Genomic DNA, 25,986 nt, shown 5'->3' on the forward strand with positions numbered 1-25,986 from the left:
TTTTTTTTTGGTTTTCCGAGACAGGGTTTCTCTGTATAGTCCTGGCTGTCCTGGAACTCACTTTGTAGACCAGGCTGGCCTCGAACTCAGAAATCCGCCCGCCTCTGCCTCCCAAGTGCTGGGATTAAAGGCGTGCGCCACCACACCCGGCCTTTTCTGACTTTTTATGCCTGCCCCAAAGAGTTTTTTAAATTTAAGTATTTTATTTGGATGTGTGAATGTTTTGCCTGGATGTATGCATGTGCACCATGTACATGCCTAGTGCCCAAAGGTTTCCCCTAATTCTCACAGAAGGCCTAGGTCAGAAATGGTTTTTTGTAACCAAGATCTACTAGTCTTGTAGAGATTAGAGATTTGTACTGAACTAAGGAACAGGACTAAGAAGATAAACAGATAAGGAAGAATGGGCGGCCAGGTGTGGTGCTTACACTATAATCCTAGGAGGCAAAGGTCAATGACTCTCCAGAGTTTCAAGCTAGCCTAGGCTACAGAGTACAACCCAGTCTCAGAGAGAAAAGGGAGGAAAGGGGACTGACTTACTAGCATAAGTTATTCTGCAGACAATGACGACAAATAAGATAATCAGCAGGGAAAGGTGACATGTGTCTTTATCCTAGTACTCAGCATGCAGCTCTGTGGATTTAAGGTCAGCTAGTCTACAAAGCAAGCCAACCAGGGGTACAAAGTGAGACCTTGTTTATAAAAGAAAATATTGTGATATATATATATATATATATATATATATGTGTGTGTGTGTGTGTGTGTGTGTGTGTGTGTGAATGAAAGAGTAAGTGTTAAGAAATATTGCTTAAAAGAAAAAAATGTCAGCCAAGTATTGCTGGCGCACGCCTTTAGTCCCAGCACTTGGCAGACAGAGGCAGGTGAATCTCTGTGAGTTCAACATCAGCCTGGGCTATACAAAGAAACCCTACTGTGAAAAACCTAAAGAAAAAGAAAAGAAAAAATGTCACTTAGAACAAATGTTTATCTTCCTTTGCAATCAGATAGCTTCCAAGTCAATAAACAAACCTTTATAAAAGCCAAGGAAATAGATTTAATTAAAAAGAAATCACTAAAACTCATATTCCTATCCTCCTAAACAAAGATGACAAAAATGTACCCCTGGGAATCCAGTAGGACTCTGTAATCACACAAATTACCTTCCAGCCGGACGTGGTGGCGCACGTCTTTAATCCCACCACTTGGGAGGCAGAGGCAGGCGGATTTCTGATCGAGGCCAGCCTGGTCTACAAAGTAAGTTCCAGGACAGCCAGGGCTACACAGAGAAACCCTGTCTCATAAAAAAAAAAAAAAAAAAAAATTACCTTCCCACAGTGTTTTTTCAGCCAGTCACACTAAGGCACACACACCCCCTGGAGTGATGGAACCACCCACTCCATACACAGGCTGATCCCAATACTGAACAACATCCTGAATCAGAGGGTGGTGGTGTGCTGCTGCCTGAATGCAGTAAGAGCACTTCTAACTCTACCGGGGTGGACAACAGTAACAATGAAATAACTCCTGAATGGTCACTTTTCTACACAGCACAGGAAGGAATTAAAAGTTTGGGGAGAGGGGAAACATCAACCATGAATGGCAAAAAGACCAACAATAATCTGATAAAAAGTAGAATTTAGATACAAAGATGGGTGTCTCAAATACTAGAGCATGGCATGCATGTTATTTTACTTGAGACCAGGGACAAGTACGGAACTCTTCCATGGTAGGAGTCTGGAACGTCAAACTTTGACTCTCCCTTCAAACAATGATGAAGAAAGAATTCCTATCTTTCAGACAAACGTCCCTAGTTCATCCCTGATACCAGGTACTTTCCTATTATAGTGACTTATTCCCATGGGTAAAGGGATAAAGGTTTTGTAAGCTGTGAGGAGGAACTCCCAGGCTGACATACTCTGAGGGATGTGGGGAAGAGGAAGAACATGGCCGAGACAAGCTCACTGGGAGAAGCAGAAGCAGTAAAAATAGTGGAAGCCACACAGGCAAGAAGGGTAGTCGGGAAGGCCCAGGACGGTAAAAGCAAAAAGAGCCTAACTGCAGCCCAGATGGAAACTCAGATGAACACATCCTCTTCCTCAGGGTTAGGGTTACAGATGGTGTGTGCAGCCATGTTGGTGCTGGGAATCAAGCTGCCAGTGTGCTAAAACTGCTGAGCCATCTGTCCAGCCCCCAGTTTTGGGTTTGTTTGTTTGTTTGTTTGTTTTGGGGGGCGTGGGGGAAAGGAGGGGAAGGCTTTTCTATGTAACCCATGTTTGCCTAGAATTCATGCAGTACACCACCACTCCTGGCACACACAGCTGTTCAATTAGGGAGAAGGTGAAAACACAATGTGACCACAATCCTAGACTGCATAATACAGTAGCAGACAATCAAGTTCCCAAGGAGAAAGGTGTGATGGTTTGTATATGCTCGGCCCAGGGAGTGGCACTGTTCGGAAGGGTAGCCTTGTTGGAGTAAGTGTGTCACTGGGGGTGTGAGCTTTAAGATCATCAGCCTAGATAGATGCCTGGAAAGCCAGTCTTTCACTAGCAGTCTTCAGATGAAGATGTAGAATTCTCAGCTCTGCCTGCACCATGCCTGCCTGGATGCTGCCATGCTCCCACCTTGATGATTATGGACTGAACCTCTGAACCTGTAAGCCAGCCCCAATTAAATGTTGTCCTTATAAGAGTTGCCTTGGTCATGGTGTCTGTTCACAGCAGTAAAACCCTAACTAAGACAAAAGGTCTAATACACCCGAGCTCAGAAGCAGACTGAGGAGACAAGAAACACATCTATCTCTAGGCACAATCTGTCTCTAGGATGGAATGTGCTGAGTTGGTAAAGTGCTTGCTTAGCACGCATGAAGTCTTGGGTCAAGTACCTGGAGACAGGAGGAGCAGGTGTTAAAGGTTGTCCTTCTCAGACAGTTCAAGACCAGCCTGGGCTATGAGAGACACTGTCTCCCAACAAAGCAAAGCAAAGCAAAGCAAAGCAAAGCAAAGCAAAGCAAAGCAAAACAAACAAAAAATAACAAAAAACAGGGCTGAAGAAAAGGCTCAGCATTTAAGAGCACTTGATGCTCTTCTGGAGGACTTGAGTTCAGTTCCCAGAACCCCCTTGGGTAGCTCCTGTCTGTAATCCAGCTCCAAGGGATCCCACATCCTCTTCTAGCCTTTATGGACACCTGTATCTCATTGCACACCTCACAAAGACAGACAGACTAGCCGGGTGTGGTGGCGCACGCCTTTAATCCCAGCACTCGGGAGACAGAGGCAGGTGGATTTCTGAGTTCAAGGCCAGCCTGGTCTACAAAGTGAGTTCAAGGACAGCCAGGGCTAAACAGAAAAACCCTGTCTCGAAAAACCAAAAAAAAAAAACAAAACAGACAAACAGACACATGCACTCGCACACACATACACACACACACATAAATATTAAAAGCCAAAATTAAATAAAACTAAGATGCATGTCCAATTGTGGTCCACTTTGAGCAGTCTTCAATTCTCTCTCTGTATTCTCCCTTACACACAGGAGCATGTTTATTACTAAGAAACCATTCTCTCAACCTAAAGCACACATAGAAAGAGTCACAAGTCTCACCCGAAGGACAAATCGCCTCTGACAAACAGTCTCAACCAGCTCACTCACTATTAGGACCAGCAGTCCAAATGTGATTGCTTAGATACTGGATTTCTTCAACTATGGGTGGAAAACTATGTCAGGCCTCCAAGCTAACAGCAGCCAGCCTAACAGAGTAAAACCTACCTGGAAGAAGTAACACTTGGGACCCAGAAAAACTTAGTTATTAAAATCAAACTGGCAAGCTGCATATGGTAGCATATGCTTTTAATCTGAGCACTTGGGAGGTAGAAGCAGACAATCTCTGAATTTAGGTCAACCTGGTCTAAACAGTGACTTCCAGGACAACCAGAGTTATGTGGAGAGACCCTGTCTCACCTGCCCTCCCCCAAACAAAGAAAAAAAGAAATCAAACTAGCAAAGAAAACCAACAACAAACAAGCCTCATGTTAGCTGAGCTCCAGTACAGCTCAGAGGTGAAAGAAAACTTAAAGGCTCTTTGGAAAGTCAGTTGGATGGTGCTTTGCTGGGGCACACACGTGAAAGAACATTTAGCTGAAGTGGACACAGTGAAAGACTACGATAAACTGGAGAAGGAATGTTTCTCGGAAGCAAACACAGGAGAGAGGATGTTCTGATAGAGCAAGGACGAGAAAGGACACACGATGGAAGAGTCTCTGCTAACGACACCATGTACTGGCCTGCCTTACACTGCATAGTTGAACTGCATTAGTTGGGACTCTATAGAGAGAAATGCACCAAAAAACTTCTGGTGCTGTGCCATGGCTTTTTTGCAGCTTCTGAGGACTTGGGCTGATTGGCAGAGTTTTGTCTTGCTAAGGCAAGACCAGTGGAGGACACATGACGTTTGGAGAGAGTATAAAAAGGACAGTGATGGAGGCTGAGCTAGGCCTGCTTATAAAGCTAGCTGTGCAGTGCTTGTAGGTCTCTCGTCTTCGCTGATCTTCACTGATCTCCTGGTGTTCCTGTTGGTCCCTCCTGCTGACTGGAGCCTGGGCTGAGGCCTGGCTGTCTTTGTTAGGTCATGGCACTGCTGATGTATCTGTGAAGGGTTTGCAAGTGGATTGAGCTGCCACTGCCTGCTAACCTGTGAACTGAACTGCTGATTTCAGGACAACACAGACAAGAGTTGCTCCAAAGAACCTTTCTAAACAGGTCCACTTCCCCCGTATCCCTTCTTTTCTACTACTTCTGGTGGGTTACAAGGAGGTTAAAGCATTTAAGAACCATAATTAAAAATAGGCGTTTGAAAAAATTAAAGTTACAGGATCCTATCAACACAGAAAGGATCTTGAACTCTTCGATCATCTGGCATCCACCTACCAAGTGTTGGAATTAGAGGTGTGCGCCATACCTGACTATAGTGTATTTTATATACATGGGGTTATAATATATACTTTATTCTTCAATAATAAACTTTTTTTATTTCAGGGTTTTTTTCTGATTTTTTGTTTGTTTTTGCTTCTTTTGTTTTGTTTGCAATACAATCTCACTCTATAACCTAGGCTGGCTTAAAATTTACTGTGTAGTCCATGCTAGCCTCAAACTCATGGCAATCCTTCTGCCTCAGCCTCCAGAGTGCTGGTATAAAAGCAAATTCTGAAGTAAGAAAATAAAGTGAATTTTGTATTGAGAGCTGCCAGGTCCAGTAGGACGCAGCCTAAGTTACAGAGCAGTGAACTCAGACACAGAGGGAAAGCAAAGAGCACAGTACCCAGTGAACAATGACGATGATATGGGACAGACTGAAGTCAGCTGGCACAACTGTGTGACCACCTGGACAGGAAAGAAAGAAAGGGTAACAGTGACACTAGATTTCTGGCAATGAGGAGGAGACACCTTTGTGGTAGGGGGTTGTATAGTGAGCAACTTGGCTGGACTCTGTGGGAGGCAGCTTATATAAATCCATGCAATTCCTGGGTAACAGGTGTGTCTGTTCTTCACAGTATGGCCTACTGATTTATGCTGAGGTGACTCAGGGTGGGTCCCTAGGCAGTCTACTGAAGAGATAACAAGGGAGAAGGGTTGGCCAGAGCAGAAAGGCCAAACATTCAGCCAGTAAACTAGGCTCTTAAATAAGTGCTATCAACAAAACTTGCAGACAATGCAGGAGGATGGAGACTGAATGTGACCACAGCACCAGTGATGAAGCTAACCCTGCAAGGAGCTCCAGACACTGAGACTCAGATGAACTTTCCTGGTAAATAATAATCTGTGCACATTGTACATCAGTGTGCCAAAGAGTAATGTGCCCCATGGACACAAGCAGAAGACACTAGCAGCTGACCTTTCTGCAGCTCTCCCAGGCCTGACTTTGTGTCTCTTCTTTTGGTTGATCTTGATTATTATAATTTTGATGCAGTAAAATTGTAATTAGAACAGCAATCAGTAACTTTCTACATTCTATAATTAGCAAATTCTGAAACCTGAGAAGGTAAAGAGAACCCTGAATTTGTAGTCACTTCATCTGAAGTACAAGTAGCCTGGGAACTCCCAAGCTTCCAGCCAGTGTCTAAAATAAGATCAGTCTTGAAAAAGACTGTGCCCTTAACCAGTCAAGTGCTGCCTAAATCTGTATAGTCTCCAAAGTTACCATAGGGACAAGAGGATTCTGAATCTACTATCAGGACTATCTACTTCTAAGATCTGCAAGCTTACAAGTAGAGTGTCAGTCACACTACGGGTCTAACAAGGCAGGCCAGGAATTTGCAACAAAGGTCTTAAGCAAAAGATGAAAGAGGAAGCCAAAGAAGGTAAAGACTGACTCTGCTGGCATCTGGTTAGAACAGAAGCTCTCTGACAGTAAGCAGGAGAACAATCTTGCCCTGTGGGATGGGGACTGCTATGTGGCCATTTACAGAGAATGGGTAGGAATGTGTTCTGAATTAATATAAGGTAAATGCATTGGAGAGGTGACTTTCCAGAAGCTGTACACTTGTCTAGAACTCACTCTGTGGACCAGGCTGGCCTCGAACTCAGAAATCCACCTGCCTCTGCCTCCCGAGTGCTGGGATTAAAGGTGTGCACCGCCACCGCCCAGCAAGTCTAACTTCTTAGATTCTAAATTACAACCAGGGTAGATTCTCAGAGGTAATAAAAGACCTAGCTCAGCATGGTAGCACAGGCCTTATAGTCCCAGCACTCAGGAGTCAGAGGCAGGTGGATCTACGTGAGTTCAAGGCCAGCCTGATCTACAGAGTTCATTCCAGGACAGCTAAGGCTACACAGAGAAACCTTCTCTCAAAAAACAAAAAGCAGGCTAGTGAGATGGCTCAGTGACTGCTCTTCTGAAGATCCTGAGTTCAAATCCCAGCAATCACATGGTAGCTGTAATTACCACCCATAATGAGATCTGACGCCCTCTTCTTGTGTGTCAGAAGACAGTTACAGTGTCCTTATGTATAATAAATCTTTGGGCTGGAGCGAACAGAGGTCCTAAAATTCAATTTCCAACAACCACATGAAGGCTAAGAACCATCTGTACAGCTACAGTGTACTCACATACATAAACTAAATAAATAAATATTTTTTTAAAAAAAGAAAGCAAAAAGCAAGCAAAGGAACAAACAAAAAAGAGCAATAGGGAGGTGAGAATGCACCAGTGACTGAAGTTACAAAGCAAAAGACGGAACAGGAACAGTCCACTACACGTTAACCTTGAGATATTAGTTGTGCAAAGAATGGGCAACTCCAAATTCAGCACGACTTGCATTCTCCGGCCGTGGCTATTGTGGGTCTGCTTAGCTTCAGGAGAACCACATCTAGAGCAGAGGTGAAAAAAAAGACCTGTCCTCTGTAATCTTCCTCTCGCCTCTCACAGCTCCCACTTCCTTTTCTTCCAAGGAGCAGGGCTCTCATTCACCCACTGGTTTGCCACATCCTGCCTCTCTGCTACTTCCTGGGAGACGCCTGGCTATTCTGAGGAGTATTAACTCTTTCAGGCCTTATAAATTTTGAACTGCCGCATGAGAAAAATGATGAATAGGAAAGAAAACCAGTCCAAGCAACACAATTGTTTAGGGTAGTGTTGTTTTGTTTTTGAGACAGGGCTTGCTATGTAGACCAGGCTGGCCTAGAACTCTCAACCTATCTGCCTCAACTCCCTGACTGCTGAGATAATAAGAGTGTGTCCCACCAAGTCTGGTAAAGAAAGTTTGATTTGTTATTGTTGTTTTGGTTAGGGTTTTGGGTTTTTTTTTTTCTTTTTTGGGGAGTGGGAGTGGGGGGATCTTGTTCATTTTTTTGGTTTTCGAGACAGGGTTTCTCTGTGTAGCCCTGACTGTCCTAGAACTGGCTCTATAGACCAGGCTGGCCTCCAACTCAGAGAGATTCACCTCCCTCTGCTTCCTGCGTGCTGGGATTAAAGGCTTGAGAGCCACCACCGCCTGGTTTAAAAGAAATTTTTTTGAATCAAGAACTCTAGATCTAAATCTAGGCTGGGGCCTCTAGTAGGAACAAAAATCTACCCTTATTCATTTTTTAATTAAATAGATCATAGAACTTTCTCTTTCTTAAGAAAGAAGTGAAGGGCAGGCAGTGGGCCCCAAAAGAAATCAGGAGCCCTGCTCTCAGAGAAACCAGGAGCCCTGGGTCTCCTTGAGATTTTCACTAAATCCCAGTCCCAGGTAAGCTGCTCAGCCTCTCTGGCCTCAATCTCTTCAAGTGCATACACAGGAAGGAAGGCAAACCATCATGAGTGTTCCCACCACTAACACTTTAAAGCAGACATCCGTACTCAGTGGTGAAGAATGTAAAGGGCAATGAGAAAAAGAGGATTCCTTTACTTCTGGACCCAGAATATGCCTGGCTCAGAGAGTTAACCTTACCAGTCTCAGTTTATTAAGGGGTAGGAGGCTTGGTGGCTAGAACTACAGCCACCTAAATGAAATTAAGCTGGTACTAAGTGAATGTTGCTGAGGTGTGATCTATCCACAGAGTTAAGCAACTTACTAGCAGCATGAAATCACATTACCAAAACTGTGTTGTTGCAAAAACTTAACTTTCCCTCAGCTGTGATTTGAAGAGAGGGTGCAGAGCTGAGAATACTTTGTCTGTGGCCATCTGTCCTATCCTAGTCTCCAGAGAGGCATGAGGGGGAGTGTGAAAAGCCACCAGGTGCCGTGTAAATTCAGTCACCAATGTCACATATCCATCATGAGCCCAGCATTTACAGGTTGCTAGGGATAAGCAGAAAGCATGGCATTATAAAAAGGCTAGCCAATCCATCCAAGCCTTCCAGGCTTTCCCTGAGCCTCCCTCCATGCCAGGCACAGGGCTGAGGACACAGCAGAAAATAGTGTAGATGTCCATACCAGTACATGCTTGTTAAATGTTTCCCCCTCTGGGCTGGGAAGGAGCTGTCTGCTGTAGAGCAGCAAAGAGAACTGCAGGCCCTTTCCAGTGGCCTGTATGACATGCATAAGTCCTGTAACAAAAACTGCTTCCCTGGGCTGGAGAGATGGCTCAGTGATTAATACTGACTGCTCTTCCAGAGGTCCTGAGTTCATTTCCCAGCAACCACATGGTGACTCACAACCATCTGTAATGGGGACCAATGCCCACTTCTGGTGTGTCTGAAGATAGCTACAGTGTACTCACATACATTAAATAAGTAAGTAAATAAATAAATAATTCAATTAAAAACAAAAAACAAACCTGTTTTCCTGTCCATCAAGTAGAAACAGCACCAGCATGCCATAGGATTTCACAAGGGAATAAACAAACATGACAACAAGAGCAAGCACACTGAGCCTAACAGCACAAATGCTAAATAAGCCAAAATAACCAAGTGCTAAAGTCAAAGTTGAACATCACAGAAGCTAGCAGAGCTGTTCCTGCATCAGCACAACTTCCAAATCAGATCCCAGGTACTTCAGCCCCAAAGACCCAAGTGTGAAAGGTGTAGCCTCACCCAGTGATACTACTGGCAGGAGATGGGGGTGGGGTGGGGAGGACAGCTAGGTACAAACCCATGTCACCTTTTCTCTTTTGTATTTTTGGTAACGAAGAGAATAATTTTACTCTGTCATGTGCCACCATCTCCATGTACTGTCTCCCCAAGGCCCAAAATAGCAGCAATCAATGGAATGGAACCTCAACACGTAAGCCTCTCTCCGTCCTTCTCTCCTCCCTCCTCTCCCTGCTTCCTTCTCCCTCTTTTCTCTTTCTCCTGTTGTAGGAGGAGGGGTCAGCCCAGGCTGACCTCAATCTCTCAGCTCTTCTGACTCCTGAAGACCCACTCTCCTTTTTTCTCTATGAGCTGATTTCCTCAGAATTGTTACAGTAAAGGAAACGGACACAAACAATAGGAAATGTGTTATGCACTGGGGGCAAAAAAGACAGGCCTGCCCTAGCTCAGCAGGTAAAGGTGCTTGCTGCGAAGTCTATCCATCTGAGTTCCATCCTTGTAATCCAGATGGTGGAGGGAAAGAACTGTCCTCTGACCTATATACACACTGTGGGTTACATGCAACTGTACATATGCACATACATGTACACACACATGCACAAATAAATATAATTTGTTTTTGTTTTTAAGCTGATGATCTAGAGCCAGTGAGATGGCTCAGTGGGTAAAAGCACTTATCATGCAAATTAATAACCTGAGTTTGGGCTGGAGAGATGGCTCAGTGGTTAAGAGCACCGACTGCTCTTCTGGAGGTCCTGAGTTCAAATCCCAGCAACCACATGGTGGCTTACAACCATCCGTAACAAGATCTGACTCCCTCTTCTGGAGTGTCTGAAGACAGCTACAGTGTAATTACATATAATAAATAATAAATAAATCTTTAAAAAAAAAGATTTATTTATTTAATATATATATATATGTCAGATCTCGTTACGGATGGTTGTGAGCCACCATGTGGTTGCTGGGATTTGAACTCTGGACCTTCGGAAGAGCAGTCGGGTGCTCTTACCTGCTGAGCCATCTCACCAGCCCTAAATAAATCTTTAAAAAAAATAAATAAATAACCTGAGTTCAGTCCTCAGAACCCACAAAAAGGTGTACACAATAGTTTGTATCTGTAATCTCAGCACTCCTACTAGAGGCGGAGGCAGAGACCAAAAAAAAAAAAAAAAAAAAAAACTCCCAGAAATTCACTGGTCAGCTAGCCTGCTGGTATACAGAATAGACTCCCAAAAATTGTCCTCCGACCTCCAACACAGACTGTAATATGGAAACCCTCATACACACAATTTAAAAAAATAAAAATAAAACAAAGAAGAGAATCATCCAGCCCAGACTTCCCCATGTCAGAGCCAACAGTGTGGTCGGAACTGTGATGAGTATGCACAGAGTAGGTGACCACTGCCTAGACAGGAGTGCAGGAAAGGTCTGTGATGGATTTAGCCAAGAGATGGCCTATAGTTGATTATGACATATGTGTGGGTTTCTATCCTTACTGAGGATGTCAAAGAGACTCCCCAGTAAGACGGTATGAGTAAGGAGCCAGGGGAAGATGTTTAGATGATCCCCAACATCTGTCTTCTGTCACAAATGTCAGAGACTGTCCTTCCTCACTGTGCCTCCCCACTAGGGCACACATGCATGCAAAGCCCAGGAAATCCTCCTTACACTGTGGAGAAAAAAGCTGAGCTTCCTGGTGGTGTTGGACAGGCAGATGGCCAGCTAACAAGGCCGGGAGGAGTCTATATTAGGATGCACTAGGCAGTTGTTTCCTAGGCACCTTTTGCAGACTCCTGTTTCACTGAAAATAATTCTTTTGCTTCCTGCACATCACAAAAAATTCCAAGTATGTCCGGTGTTGTCTCTATCCTGAGTCTGTGTGGATAAAGAACAGCTGAAGAGTTCCAGCATCGGAGGCTCTCAGGAAACTAAGAACTTTGTCTCAGCTCACCTGAGAGTGTGAAGTTCCTGGCCTGGGTCGAGCCCTGCCCATTACCATCAGTCCTGTTACTCACAGAACACTGTTTACACCACAGAGTCTAGAAAGCCTTTCTGCTGGAAAAATGTTTTCACACTCATCTTACAGATGTGGAAACAGACTCAAGGATGTAAGAGCATACGCATAAGGCCACACGGTAAGAAGCAGAATCACAATTCAGATTTAAGTTGGCTGGAGCCAAACCTTTCTGTTGTGCAGCACCAGCAGAGGCTGTGCCACTCAGAACACAAGATTCAAAACAGAACTGCTGTGTGCATGCCAACTTCTTCTAACCCTTCTTTCTAGACCCAGATTCTTTCTCTGCCAAACGACAGGACCACAAAAGGACATCTCCAGGGTTCCTTCTAAGAATAAAATTAAATCTACCTACTTGAAACTGGAAAGTATGCTGAATGGTACCTCATCTGATCTACACCCTAAGAGACAGGGTGATTACCATCACCACCACGCCACAGAGAAGCAGCCTGGGCAAAAGATGGTCAAATGTCGAGCTAACAGCTATACCAGGGAGGGAGCTCAAAGCACGCTTCACACATAGCACCTCCATTCCAAAGCACTAAGGCTTAAGCTAAGACTTTTAGACCACTCTGAATTCAGATGGGCCACAGAAGAGACAATTCATTCCTACTCCTTTAGGATGCTGGACTTTGCACTGAACAGCCTTGCACCCACGGGGGCACCACCCAGGAGAGCAAGGCTCTCTCCTGAGGCCATCCTGTAGTTATGGAGCTGGGCCTGCTAACCAAAATTCTCAACCCATCTCAACTTTCTAGAAATTGGACAGACCAGACTTCCCAGAACAGTGCTCCTCTGGATACTCTGCCCCCTACCCACATCATCAGCTGTCAAAGCTCCAAGAGATCCCTGCCGGCTGTTCCCATCATCACTAAAGTCCTTTCTCTTCCGGTCTTTGCACTCTGGGAGGAGACGTTTCTGGATACTTTCCATTATTCCAGCGTCTCCACTTTAATCGCTCTGAACATATTCAGGCATGGGGCTTTAACATTTATTTAAGAAGAAACTCAAAACTTTAATTTCTCAGCTTCTAAAGGGCAATTTTCTAAACCCCAAGTCTGCTAATTACACTGGCGTCCTAAAAATATTATCTCAGTACAATGCCTCCTTTCTACTCCCACATGCCCATCCCCCACATGCACACACATACACTGCAGACTGCCATTTAGACACTGGAGAGTATAATTTAAATGTCTTTAATAGCTTGACTCAAGGGACATTTATACATGATTCTTCAATTTACTTCAGAGCTAAGATCTAAAAGAAGCCTTTACTGAATTCAAAGACTAAATATAAATAGGCAGATGCATAGATAGCAAATACTAGTAACATAATTCAGATAAGAATTTAAATGCAATTTTCAGATTTTTATTTTTATTTATTTTTGGAGAGTCAGACAGCGTCTCACTATGTAACCTTCACTAAGTATGATACTTAGACCAGTCTGGCCTTGAAATTACAGAGACCAACCTGCCTCTGCTTCCCAAGGGCTGAAATTAAAAGCATGCACCACTACACCTAGCCCCATTTTTCAGTTTTTACCTAAATTCCATTTAGGATCAGACATGTTGACACATGCTATGAGTCCCAGCACTTAGGAGAAAGAGACAAGCCAATCAAAGCTTCATAGTAAATTCTGCCTCAATAAAGAAAGAAAGTCTTGGGCTGGAGAGATGGCTCAGTGGTTAAGAGCACCGACTGGTCTTCTGAAGTCCTGAGTTCAATTCCCAGCAACCACATGGTGGCTCACAACCATCTGTAACAAGATCTGATGCCCTTTCCTGGGGTGTCTGAAGACAGCTACAGTGTACTTATATATAATAAATAAATAAATCTTTAAAAAGGAAGGAAGGAAGGAAGGAAGGAAGAGAGAGAGAGAGAGAGAGAAAGTCTATCTTGCAAACCAGTACCTGATATACAAGAAAAATACCTAATATCAGTTCAATGAACATTAAGTATCTTAATCTTTAACAAACAAATTAGAACCACACTGTAATCTGGGGCGAGGTGTGATGATACATGCCTATAATCAATCCCAGCACTACGTCGGGATCCACTGTCATTTTTGTCATAATCTAAATCTATCTGACCTACACAAATGCCATGTATGTGGACAGCAAATAACAGGCAGCTGCTAGCATTTGAGGCACACAAACCTCTGTCATCTGAACTGTTTGGAAGTTGGTCATGTTTGGAAGACAGATGGTTAGCAGCTGCAAGTTCAATTACAAAGTGCCTGGAAGGAAGGCAAAGAAGGAAGCAAAGGGATCCAAGCGCCACTTCATATATTAAGCGTGGAATTCCTTTCCAACAAACATCTTTTATTTCCTTGGGGGAAGCCAACTCGGATATACCCTTTGAACTTAAGAGAAAAGCTTCAGAAGAAAGAATCTAGCAACATAGAGACGGAGTGAAGCTGGGCACAGAAAAAAAAAAATCACTCCTTCTAAATTCTAAGGTTTGTGTTTTAAGGAAAGACAGAAGGCACAGGAGACTCCACTGTGCAGCCATGCTAAGAGCCTGGATCAACTGTGTTCTTTGGTTGAATGAGTTGCCTCTTTTCTCATCCTTCATTTTGTCCTTTGCAAAAGCAAAAGGGCAAGAATTAACTAAAGGACAAGATGATTGACTTCTAGACCAGTACTCACAGACATTATACAATGACAGAAATAGTCTACATGTATGTTGCCCAACACAGTTGCCACAGTGGCCAATAAGGCTTTTAAAGGTAACTAGTATGGCTGAGAAACTGGTATTTAAACTGTACTGAATTTTAGTTAATTTAGATATAAATAGCTATATGTGGGTAATGTCTAGTTTAGAAAAGTACAACACTACAAAATCCTCCTGCATTTTACACAGTGGGGTGGGGAATGATGTTAGCCGAGGGCTGACCTAGGCTCTAACCTAGATCCACAACTTTCCAGTTTACAACCCTATGAAACTACCTAGCTTCCCTGAGCTTTACATCGCCAACCTGTACAATGGACTCTGGTAACCGTTCTTGTAGAATATCCGTGACTACAGAGACCAGAGGTCCTCAGTGAATGCCAGCTGTTTCTTCTTTGGACTCCACCCTACTAGTCTTCTTGCACACATCCATTTTTATTACCTTGAAGACTAAAGCAAGCCTTAGTCCCCATGGGCAGCACTGTGTATCAGGAAAGCAGCTTGCCCAGGAGTTGTCCCAGGTCCCCAGCTTGGGCAAGCCTCAGGTGCTGGAAGGGTCGGGGCCTCCGGAGCCACTGATTTCCGCTCACCCTCTATCCCCTCTGCCTCACATGGTCACCAGCAATTTACACTCCTCCTGTGTCTGGAGCGCAAGCTGAAACATAACTCACCAAAACACCTGTCGCTTGTTTCTGGTACTTTCCCAACTCTTTCCCCTTATCTTTCCCTGCTAAAGATGGTAAGGCTTTTTAATATGAAAATGGCTTAGAATTTTTTTTTTAATTACCACACTCAGAAATAGGGATGCAACAAATTCCATTTATGGTTAACCCAGGAGTTATTTAGTTACCAATATTAAACAAGGCAAGGTCAGAGCTGGAGAGAGGCCAGCGGAGCAGTCATGGAGGGTCAATGCTGGCTGCCGCTGGAGGCCAACCCTGAGGTCACCAACCAGTTTCTCAAGCAATTAGGCCTGCATCCTAACTGGCAGTTTGTTGATGTGTACTGGATGGAGCCTGAACTTCTTAGCATGGTACCAAGACCAGTGTGCGCAATGTTACTCCTCTTCCCTATCACAGACCAGTGTGCGCAATGTTACTCCTCTTCCCTATCACAGACCAGTGTGCGCAATGTNTTACTCCTCTTCCCTATCACAGACCAGTGTGCGCAATGTTACTCCTCTTCCCTATCACAGACCAGTGTGCGCAATGTTACTCCTCTTCCCTATCAATCACAGAAAAGTATGAAGTCTTCAGAACAGAAGGGGAAGAAAAGATAAAATCTCAAGGACAAGATGTGACATCATCAGTATATTTTATGAAACAAACGATTGGACTAATCCATGCCATTGCGAACAACAAAGACAAGATGCACTTTGAATCAGGGTCAACATTGAAAAAGTTCCTGGAGGAGTCTGTATCAATGAGCCCTGAAGAGAGAGCCAAATACCTGGAGAACTATGACGCTATTCGAGTTACTCATGAAACCAGTGCACATGAAGGTCAGACTGAGGCACCAAGTATAGATGAAAAAGTAGATCTTCATTTATTGTGTTAGTACATGTAGACGGGCATCTCTATGAATTAGATGGACGGAAACCATTTCCAATTAGCCATGGGAAAACTAGCGATGAGACGTTGTTAGAGGATGCCATAAAAGTTTGCAAGAAGTTCATGGAACGCGACCCTAATGAGTTAAGATTTAATGCAATTGCTCTCTCGGCAGCATAGCATCTTGACAGAAACACCAAATACTGTATTATTTGCAACAAAAGTTAAATTTCTGATGCCATAACTAACTCAAAATTTTTAATATTTTCATTAACTTGACTAATTAAACTTTATGTGGAAAACAAACAAACAAGGCAAAAGAGACTGTTGTAGAAGGAATGTTCTAGTACAAGAATAGCCCAGCAGTGGTGGTGCATACCTTTAATCCCAGTACTCAGGAGACACAGGCAGGTGGCTCTCCAAGTTCTAGACTAGCCTGGTCTACAGAGCAAGTTCCAGGACAGCCAGGGCTGCATAGAGAAATCCTATCTTGAAAAACAAAAAATAAAAAACAACAAACAAACAAACAAAAAGCCCCAAACAAACAAAAAAGAATAATAACCTGCCAAAGTCTCTATGTTAATATACTATGATACGAAGCCTAGCCTGGATGGTCTTTCCCGAAACTGAGGCCTCGCCGTCCTTGGGGAAAGCAGCTTTCCTTGCCTTCAATGACTAAGTTTTTTAGTTTTGCTTTTGTTACATTTATGTGTCTGTGGGTACACATGTGCCACTGAGCAAGAGTTAGGTCTCACCTTCCACCATGTGGCTCCCAGGGGCATCAGCAGGCAGGTGGCCTGAATCGCTAAGGCATCTTGGCAGCCCTCAGTGACCAAGGTTTATCAGTAGACACAAATGAGTGATATACAGCACATTTTTGCAATCCTAGTTATTACTGGGATGTTAGGTAGCTCTTCTCTTCCTGTCTCCCTCCCTAACACCACAAGCCCAAAACGAAAGCAGAGATGAAAGGTAGGTTGGCACTATGGTAGGACTTCTGTGTGAACATTCAGTTAGCTTGGCATTCCTGTTAACTCTCTGAAGTCTCATCTGACAAGGGCATTCTTGAGGGACTGTTTACCAGAGGGAAGTACAAAGGCAAAGACGACAAATAATTTAAACTCTGGACTCACTGCAGTTAAGGTCTTTCATTTATTTTGTTTCTTACTTTGTGGTCCTGGAATCAAACCTAGTATCTCATATGATCTAATTTTTAAATGAACATGGCTATGCCAACACAGTAAAAAGAAAATGCACTCACCCTGGACCTACACAAAAGGATGAGGACACCAGATGAAGGCTAGTTAGTCAGGCTCGTCCCTTCAACTCCCCTGAGTCTGGAGCCCAGGCCAATTACACACACTGTTATACTCTTTCTGAAAAAGGAATGCATTGAAGAGTAACTTAAGGTACTGATAGGTCAGTTCCAGAACGGTGTCCATGTCAAGGGCACCACAGCTCCACTCCTCAACTGATATCTCAGGCTCTTTCACTATGGATGGACTTAATCCCCTGTCCCATTTTTTTCTTTCCTCTTCCTCCTCCTCCTTCAAAGACAGGGTTCCACAATTCCAGGCTCTGGCTGGTCTGGAACTTGTTAGGGAGACAAGGCTGGCTTTGAACTCAGAAAGAACTGAATACAGAGATTAAAGACATACACTACCATGGCTGGCACTCTCATTTTCTTATTTTTATATTCTTTCAGCCACCTAAAAGAATAGAATATAGAAGAGGCATTTTTTTTTTTTAGATTCAGACTTTAAAACACTTTTAAAAGAATATTAAAGTTACCAAATAACAATATGGGGGCAACTTGGCAACTTTTCAAGCCATTAAGTACGTCTGAAATCATGCAATACATCCACAAGGTAAGATAAAAGTCCAACTATCTCCTGTTCCAGTAGTAGGAATGAATGTACAAGTTCCTTCAATCTTTGGTGAAAACACTAAAATCTGAGGAGCCGCAAGTCCCCATCTTCTTCTGACAGTCTCTCCTACAAAGCTGGAGAGCTGAAAGAACGAGGGTCTCTTCAGGAGATCTTCTGGAAGCCTCTTTCATGATACTCAACTGTTCCTGAGACACAAGAACCGCCCTTGAGAGCAACCAAGACTACTGAAGGGAAAGCTGCATCTTGCAGACACCACCAATAAATCCAGAAATGAATACACAGACAATCAAAGATAATAAACTTAACAAAGCATAGACTATGAACACTTCATTCAACTCAAAACATGACTGATTTTAAAAAAATACAATTTTTAAAGTGCTCAATTATAATAGCATCAAATAGTAGCTCAGGACACGAGAATATTACCTAAAAGAAAATTAATCAAGATTAGAAAGAGAAAGCCAGAACACAAAAGCACCTGTTAAGATACCCTATCAATTTAAACAAACAAAAAAAGACTATCTAAATTACTTGAGTTGTATTTCTTTAAAAAGAAATAAGAAACAAATCAAAATGCCACCAAAACCAAGTAAAAGTAAGCCTGAAAATAAACAGATGAATAAATAATATTTAATAAGTAAGCTCTAGTAAAATACTAGAACGAGTGGTGGAGAAAAATTAACTTCAGCTGATAACTCTCTCCAATAAACTAATTAATCCCACATAGGCCAAAGGGAGAACAAAAAGGAAGCCACATAGTCCAGCTGGTTTGAAGAGGCAGCAAATCTCTAATGTTAATGAAGAGTGGCTATCCTGTACTCATGGCATACTTGTGAAGGTTAAAAATTAAAATTATTATTTCTTAATACAACAATAAACACATTGGAGACAGTAAAATAATCACATCATTTGTAATACTTTAAAATCAAAGTGCAAACCAGGCATTGTGTGGCACATGTCTGGCATCCAAGCACTCCAAAGGCTAGGTACGGTGATCTACCCTTGGTGGCCAGTCTAGGCTGCAAGGCAAGATTCTCTCTCTCTCTCTCTCTCTCTCTCTCTCTCTCTCTCTCTCAAACACACACACACACACAAAGAATCGAGGACATTTTAGAAAAAATATTGGGGGGAGGGGCTTCCACATGTGACCCAACTGTTTAGCCAGAGAACAGCACAACCCAAACCTACCTCTCCAGCTTCATCTCCTGTGACCTGCGGGGATGACGGTTTCAGAGCTGATCGCCTATCCCCTCCAGATACATCTCAAGCTTCCCTCTGGTGTGAACTGCTCGTCCAGAGCTTCCTGCCACGCCCCTCCCCCATTCCCATGGAAATACTAGCTATCCTTCAAGACCCAGTTCAGATGTCATCACCTCTGGGACAGCAGCTCATGCCCGGATGGAGGTTCCGTCTCCCTCCCCGGAAGGAATGCTACAGGACTTTCTTTGTACCTCTTCTTTAGGGATATTTCTCTTACTCTGCAGCCAGTTTCCTCTACTGCAATCGCCTCCTCCTCCCTTTCCACATCATGTCTGAAGACCTTAGAGGCAGAGACTCTCTCCCATCTGAGTAACCTACAAACAGCTCCCAGCGCAGAACATGCAAGCAAAACTAACATGGAAAGCAGTAAATAATTCCACTTCAAGAGTATGGTGAATAACTAAAAGAAAGCAACTGGCTATTTAAAGGAGCCCTTATACTGCCTCTGAACAACTAAGAAACTATTTTAAAACTAAAACAAAAACAAAAAAACTTACCTAAAAAAATTGCCCAAGCCTCAAGGAAACAGTTGAAATATATAAGTTTGTTCAACCTTTTTTTTTTTTTTGGTTTTTCTCTGTGTAGCCCTGGCTGTCCTGGAACTCCCTCTGTAGACCAGGCTGGCCTCGAACTCAGAAATCCACCTGCTTCTGCTTCCTGAGTGTGCCACCACGCCCAGCTGTTCAACCTATTTTTATATCAGGGTTTATTGCCTGTGATTTGGCAAATTTATAAAAAGAAAAATGTAAAATATACTGGTGGTGTACACCTGTAATCCCAGCACGTGGGAGGCAGAGGCAGGCGGATTTCTGAGTTCGAGGCCAGCCTGGTCTACAGAGTAAGTTCCAGGACAGCTGGGATACACAGAGAAACCCTGTCTCAAAAAAAAAAAAAAAAAAAAAAAAAAAAAAAAAAAAAAAAAAGAAAGAAAGAAAGAAAGGAAGGAAGGAAGGAAGGAAGGAAACATTTACGAAGTGTCATTAGATAGTAAAACTCTGGAAATCATAGCTATGCTGCAGTTTTATGTCACTCAACACAAACTCAAGTCATCTGAGAGAGCAGAACCTTAATTAAGAAATGGCTCCATAGGTCAACTTCTTTTGAGTGCATGTGTTTGTCTGTCTTTCTTCTCCTTCCTCCCCCTCTCTCACTCTGTTTTTTTGTTTTGCTTTGAGACAGTGTTTTTCTGACCTGGAACTCACTTTGTAGATTAGTCTGGCCTCGAAATCAGAGATCCAAGAACTCAGAAATCCACCAGCCTCTGCCTCTCTCCGTCTGCCTGCCTGTCTGTCTGTCTGTCTGCTTCTCCCTCCCTCCACTCTCCCTCTGCCTGCCTCTGCCTCCAGAGTGCTGGGATTCAAGCCATGAACCTGGCAGGTGGCATTTTCTTAACTAATGAATGAGGACCTAACCCGCTGCAGGTGGTGCCATCCTTGGGCCGGGAGTCTTGGGTTCTATAAGAAAGCAGGCTGGACAAGCCATGGAGAGCAGCCAGTAAGCAGCACTCTCCACTGCTTCTGCATCAGCTTCCACCTCTAGGCTCCCGAGCTGTTAGAGTTCCTGTCCTGACTTCCTTAAGTGATTGGACTAAGGAAGTGGAAGCTAAATAAACCGTTTCCTCTCCAAGTTGCTTTTGGTCATATTTCATCACAGCAATAGTAACCCTGACTGAGGCAATGGCATACATCTTTACTCCCAGCACGAGGGAGGCAGAGGTAGGTGAACCTCTGTGAGGAGAGATCAGCTCAGTCTTCAGAATGAGTCCAGGCCACTCGGGTCTACAGATTGTGGCCCTTTCTCAAAAAAACACCACCAAAAAAAAAAAAAAACAACCAACCTGGAAATCACCTAAATGAACAAGGAAGTCACATTTGCATAGAAAGCCAAACTTTATCACATCTACTCTTCAGCCAACTAAAGTGGCAAGTGTAATGAGTGTGTCCATGTGTAAAAGTGGGAGCAAGCACCAACGAATCTCAGGTAGCTAAACCAGGCACGGGTGCACACCTATAATCCCAGCTACTGGGAGTCAGAAACAAAGGATCCCAAGTTTGAGGTCAGCCTTACTTACATGGTTCAACCCTGTCTCAAAGCAAAGATCTAAAAAATGCTGACTTGGACCAGCAAGATGGCACAGCAGGTAAAGGCACTTGATGACAAACCTGCCGACCTGAATTCAAATCCCCAGGCCCCACCCACCTGGTAGAAAGAGAGAACCCACTCTGGCAAGTCGTTCCCTCTCCCTCTCCGTCTCCCCTCCCCCCATGACACACACACACACACAAACACACAAGAAATAAATTATTAAAATAAAGTGCATATAATATATACAAGTGGAGAATTTAATGAGTGCAAGTTCTTTAAAGTGTTTATAAATCAAGATTATCCTGAAAAGTCAACTACTCAGAGTGAAGAGGAGGTCACAACTCTTGTCCACTCTTTGTTCAGCTCCCCACCCCCTACTTAATCCGACTCCTCTCTGACATCAAAGCAGGATGCCCCTGACAAAGACAGGGAGAAATCTGAGGCAGGATCAGCATTTTCACATTTGGCCCTTTACCAGATCTCAGAACACCTGCTCTTTTAAAACAGAACTCCATTCATCCAGGCATGAATGAACTCAGCAAACAGCTCTCCCGAGATCTGGGACAACAAAACCAGGGGATAGAACAAAAGATCAAAATACATACACACACACACATACATACAGCTCAACCAGAGGAACACTATACCTGGTATTAAAAATCTAGCAAACTACCTAGTGAAGTTATGAATCTTAAGGAACCCACAATCTCTTTACTAAACTAGCATAATCCCTAACCGCAATCTAAACATTTGTCTTTATAACCACAGAAAAGTGTAGTACTCCATCCTCATCAAGGAAGCCTCTTTCTAACAAAGAACATTACAGAAACCCAGAACCAATCAAAATGCAGTTATGGACCCCAGACCCAATGGATGCCTCAGAATAAATTTTGTTCTCTGGGTATCGTAATCTTATTGGGAATTTTTGCAAACAAGACAAAGTGGGAGAGGAATAGAGGCGGACATTACAGAGCACAACTGTAAACTTGGATGCGTCCCTTGCATCCCTTGGGAGGTTAAGGCAAGTGAGCACCAAAGTTAGAGGACAGCAAAACTTGAGAGAGAAAGAGAGAGAGAGAGAGAGAGAGAGAGAGAGAGAGAGAGAGAGAGAGAGAGAGAGAGACTACAGCCACAGATGAACCTTAAAGATGGGTAACATTCATTTATTTAGCACAGGTCCTGGACAAGATGCTAGGGAAACATCAATACAAGAGTCTGTCCTGGCCCTTACAGCAGGTAAATATGATAGCAATTTTAAAACAAAATCAAATCATGCAGGTAGACAGAGATATAGGTTGATGGTACAGCAAATATGTAGCATGTGTAAGGCTCTGGACTTGATCTCTAGAACTGGGGAAAAAAATAAGTGTGCACTTGTGTGTCACTGAGCTGGGGGTAACAGCTTAGATGTGGAACTGAGTAAGACCCTAGGTTTGAACCTCAGCACCACAAACTAAGAAAAGACTACCTTGCAGAAAAGTAAAGGAGGATGTTAAAGGCATATGAGCCCGACCAGACAGATTAAGAAGTGATGTGCTAAGAACAAACTTAGGGCAGTAAAGGTACAACTTCAGTATAGCACAGATAGGCAAACCTGGGAAACAGGAAACTCTGACAGAACATTATATAGTAAGCAAGGGCTCTATCAGCTGCTCTGTTAGTATTCCCTCACTTTCTTTTAAAGGTGCATCAATACATGAGAGTAAAATGTTGTGTCCCTACACAGGGTCTCATGTAGCCCAGGCTGACCTCAAACTGCACAGCTGCAGATGACCTGTAGCTCCTAACTCTCTTAAGCCTTTACTTTCAAGTACTCTGCCCAGTCTATTCAGTGCTTGGGTTTGCCCAAGGGATCCTGAATGTTAGGCAAGCTCTCTACCAAGTGAGCCACATTCCCATCCCAGGCTGTAACTTAAGAGTCTCTTTACCACTTCTGTGTCTGCTACAACAGCAGAGACATTCTTCTCAAGGACACACACCTCAGAAGACCTTACTTTGCTCCTGAGCTGTTCTAAAGGACAGCAACCATATTAGTTATTGCTTTAATGAATCAAGGGAAGCATCCAAGTTCAAAATTCAATGCAAAACCCATTCAAGTAGTCATGGTACAAGCATATAAAGTAAACATGGTAGCAACCTATCTATAACAAGACTCAGAAAACAGAGAGGAGCATTCCAGACCAGCCTACACAGCAAGAATTTTCCTCAAAGGCTGAGAATACAGCTCAGTGGTAAAGCTCTTGCTTAGTATGGTCGAGGACCTGGATTCAATTTCTAGCAAAATAAGCGCATAACCTGTCTTTCTATTCCATATCCCCTTCTTGAAGGGCCTTCACACTAACAGATGTAAGTATGCTCCTTACAAGTCTTCTAGGACTGCTAAGACCATAGAATACAATCCTAATGCAGTTATTAAGTTCTTTCTGTTGTTGCTTTGTTTTTAATATTTTTGAACATTTTATTTGTTATTTGTATGTGTATGGTATTTTGCCTGAATGTTAAGTCTGTGCATCAAATAAATGCAGTACTCATGGAGGCCAGAAGATGTTGGATCTCTTGGGACTGAAGTCATAGACAGCTGTGAGCCACCATGTGGGTCCTCTGTAAAGGCAGTCATAAGCTCTCAACTATTGAACTATCTCTTTAGCCCCTTATTTTTGAGGCAGGGTCTCACTATACATCCCAAGCAGGCCTAGAGCTTGCTATTAAGACCAAGCTGGCCTCAAATTCATAGTCATCTATCTGCCTGTCTCTGCCTCCAAAGCACTGGGATTAAAAGCATGTGCCACCATAGCTTAATAATTAAGATTGAAACTGTCCAAACACCAAGTACCTAATAGCAGGTACCTACTATGTGCCAGACGCTGTTCTACAAGCTATGTAAGGACAAAGCAAAGGCCCAACCATGATAAAGCCTGGACTTTAGTGAGGGCAGAGGACAGACAGACATGTGCTATGCAATATTAGTGGCCAGCCATGCAAACAAACAAAAAGGCAAAATAAAGGGTTAGAGAATGGAGGGGAAAGCAGTCACTCTAAGATGAAGATGTGTCTAACCTATAGCACAGAGGACTCTGAAGCCCAGAGTGAGGGAGACATTGGGGAAAAAAACTAAAGATGTGACCAGATCAGGCCAGGTTAGTCAGGGTAAACCATTAACATCCCACTTTACAGATAAGGAAACTAATGTGAAAATACAAGGGACTTGCCTGTCATCAAATAAAAAGTTAAGTCCTGGGAGATAACTGAACTTCAGCACTTCAATTTCTACTCAGAACACAAGGTTTCTCCTCAAGGCTTCTCAAAAAGATTAGAAGTATTGTTTAAAGAAAATACAGGGTGGGTAGGGGAGTGGGGGGGAGGGTATGGGGGACTTTTGGGATAGCATTGGAAATGTAAATGAGGAAAATACCTAATAAAAATAAAATTTAAAAAAAAGAGGGGGCTGAGAGATGGCTCAGAGGTTAAGAGCACTGACTGTTCTTCTGAAGGTCCTGAGTTCAAATCCCAGCAACCATATGGTGGCTCACAACCATCCATAATGAGATCTGATGCTCTCTTGTGGTGGGTCTGAAGACAGCTACAGTGTACTTACATATAATCAATCAATCAATCAATCAATCAATCAATCTTTGGAGAGAGAGGGCTATAATAAATAAATAAATTTAAAAAAATGTAAGTTAATGGTCAGTCAATCAAACTCATGGTCATGTCAGATACTAACCTGGATTATCATAGAAATATGTATCTTGGATTGAACAGATAATAAATAACCAGAAATGGAAAAAAGAAAGAAAAGAAAAGAAAATACAGAAAGGGCTGGAGAGATGGCTCAGTGGCTAACAGCATAGACTGTTCTTCCAGATGTCCGGAGTTCAATTCCCAGCAACCACATAGTGGCTCACAACCATCTGTAATGGGATCCGATGTCCTCTTCTGGTGTGTCTGGTGTGTACTCAAATAAAACAGATAAATCTCTAAAAAGAAAATACAGAGAGCCAGAAAAATAGATTATCAGGTAAGGGCACTTAGCACCAAGCACAGCAACCTGAGGTTATACCCTGGAGCCCACAGGGTAGAAGAGGAGACTCACAAAAACTGTCCCTTGACCCCCAACTTTGTGTTGTGGCATGCATGCACGCACACACACACACACACAGACACACACGTTAGATATAAAAATGTATATACAATCACAGACAAATTTCAGAGAGTAGCCTGATGCAGAAATAAAGGTGACTACTGTTAAGGAAAGCCATTCCCCACAAGAACAGAAGCACTGACTTTAACCCTACAGAGATCAGAAGCACTGAGTCATGAGCCACATCTGTGTAGCTATTCGTGAGCCCATTTAAAAGGTCGTAAGGGTAATCTTCTTTCAAATTTGTTTTCTTTTCTTTTTTTAAAGAAGATTGACATTTTGTTTTTGTAAGATTTATTCATTTTATGTATGTGAGTACACTGTAGCTGTCTTCAGACACACCAGAGGAGGGCACCAGACCCCATTACAGATGGTTGTGAGCCACCATGTGGTTGCTGGGATTTGAACTCCAGACCTTTGGAAGAGCAGTCAGGTGCTCTTACCCACTGAGCCATCTCACCAGCCCCTCAAATTTGTTTTCTAAGTTTTGTTTTTTCACTATTTTAAAACACCAGCAATGATTTTTCTCTAAAAACCTGCTGTAATAAACATCCTTACCTTTTTTACAATAGATGTCCACATTTTGTAAACACTTAAGTAGTTCTCATTGGTTTTCTATACTTCTAAAAAGCTGCCTTTTCCACATTCAACATCCACAGCTGCCTTGTGGAAACACAGGTTTCTCAGAATCTCAGCCCCTTCAGTAACTGCATGCAATATTGCGACCTGGCACATTTGGAATGGTTGCCTCCAGTCTGAGACTGCTCATCACAGTACTTCTGATACCTGCAGCTGTAAAGCTGGGTGCAGTTACCAACCATGGGGACATGGATACTTGTATTGTGCCGTTTTGTTTTTTTTTGTTT

General features: G+C 43.1%; 1 protein-coding gene and 1 pseudogene across 1 annotated transcript in view; one reads left to right on the forward strand and one right to left on the reverse strand.

Moving 5' to 3' along the window:
* Map2k1 (mitogen-activated protein kinase kinase 1) overlaps positions 1-25,986 on the reverse strand; it is a 63,001-nt gene that overhangs the window by 30,208 nt on the left and 6,807 nt on the right. The gene's annotated exons all lie outside the window — the stretch shown is intronic.
* LOC110301503 lies at positions 15,081-16,021 on the forward strand (annotated as a pseudogene).

The sequence above is a fragment of the Mus caroli genome, chromosome 9 (genome assembly GCF_900094665.2).
Source record: "Mus caroli chromosome 9, CAROLI_EIJ_v1.1, whole genome shotgun sequence".
Classification (NCBI taxonomy): Eukaryota; Metazoa; Chordata; class Mammalia; order Rodentia; family Muridae; genus Mus; species Mus caroli.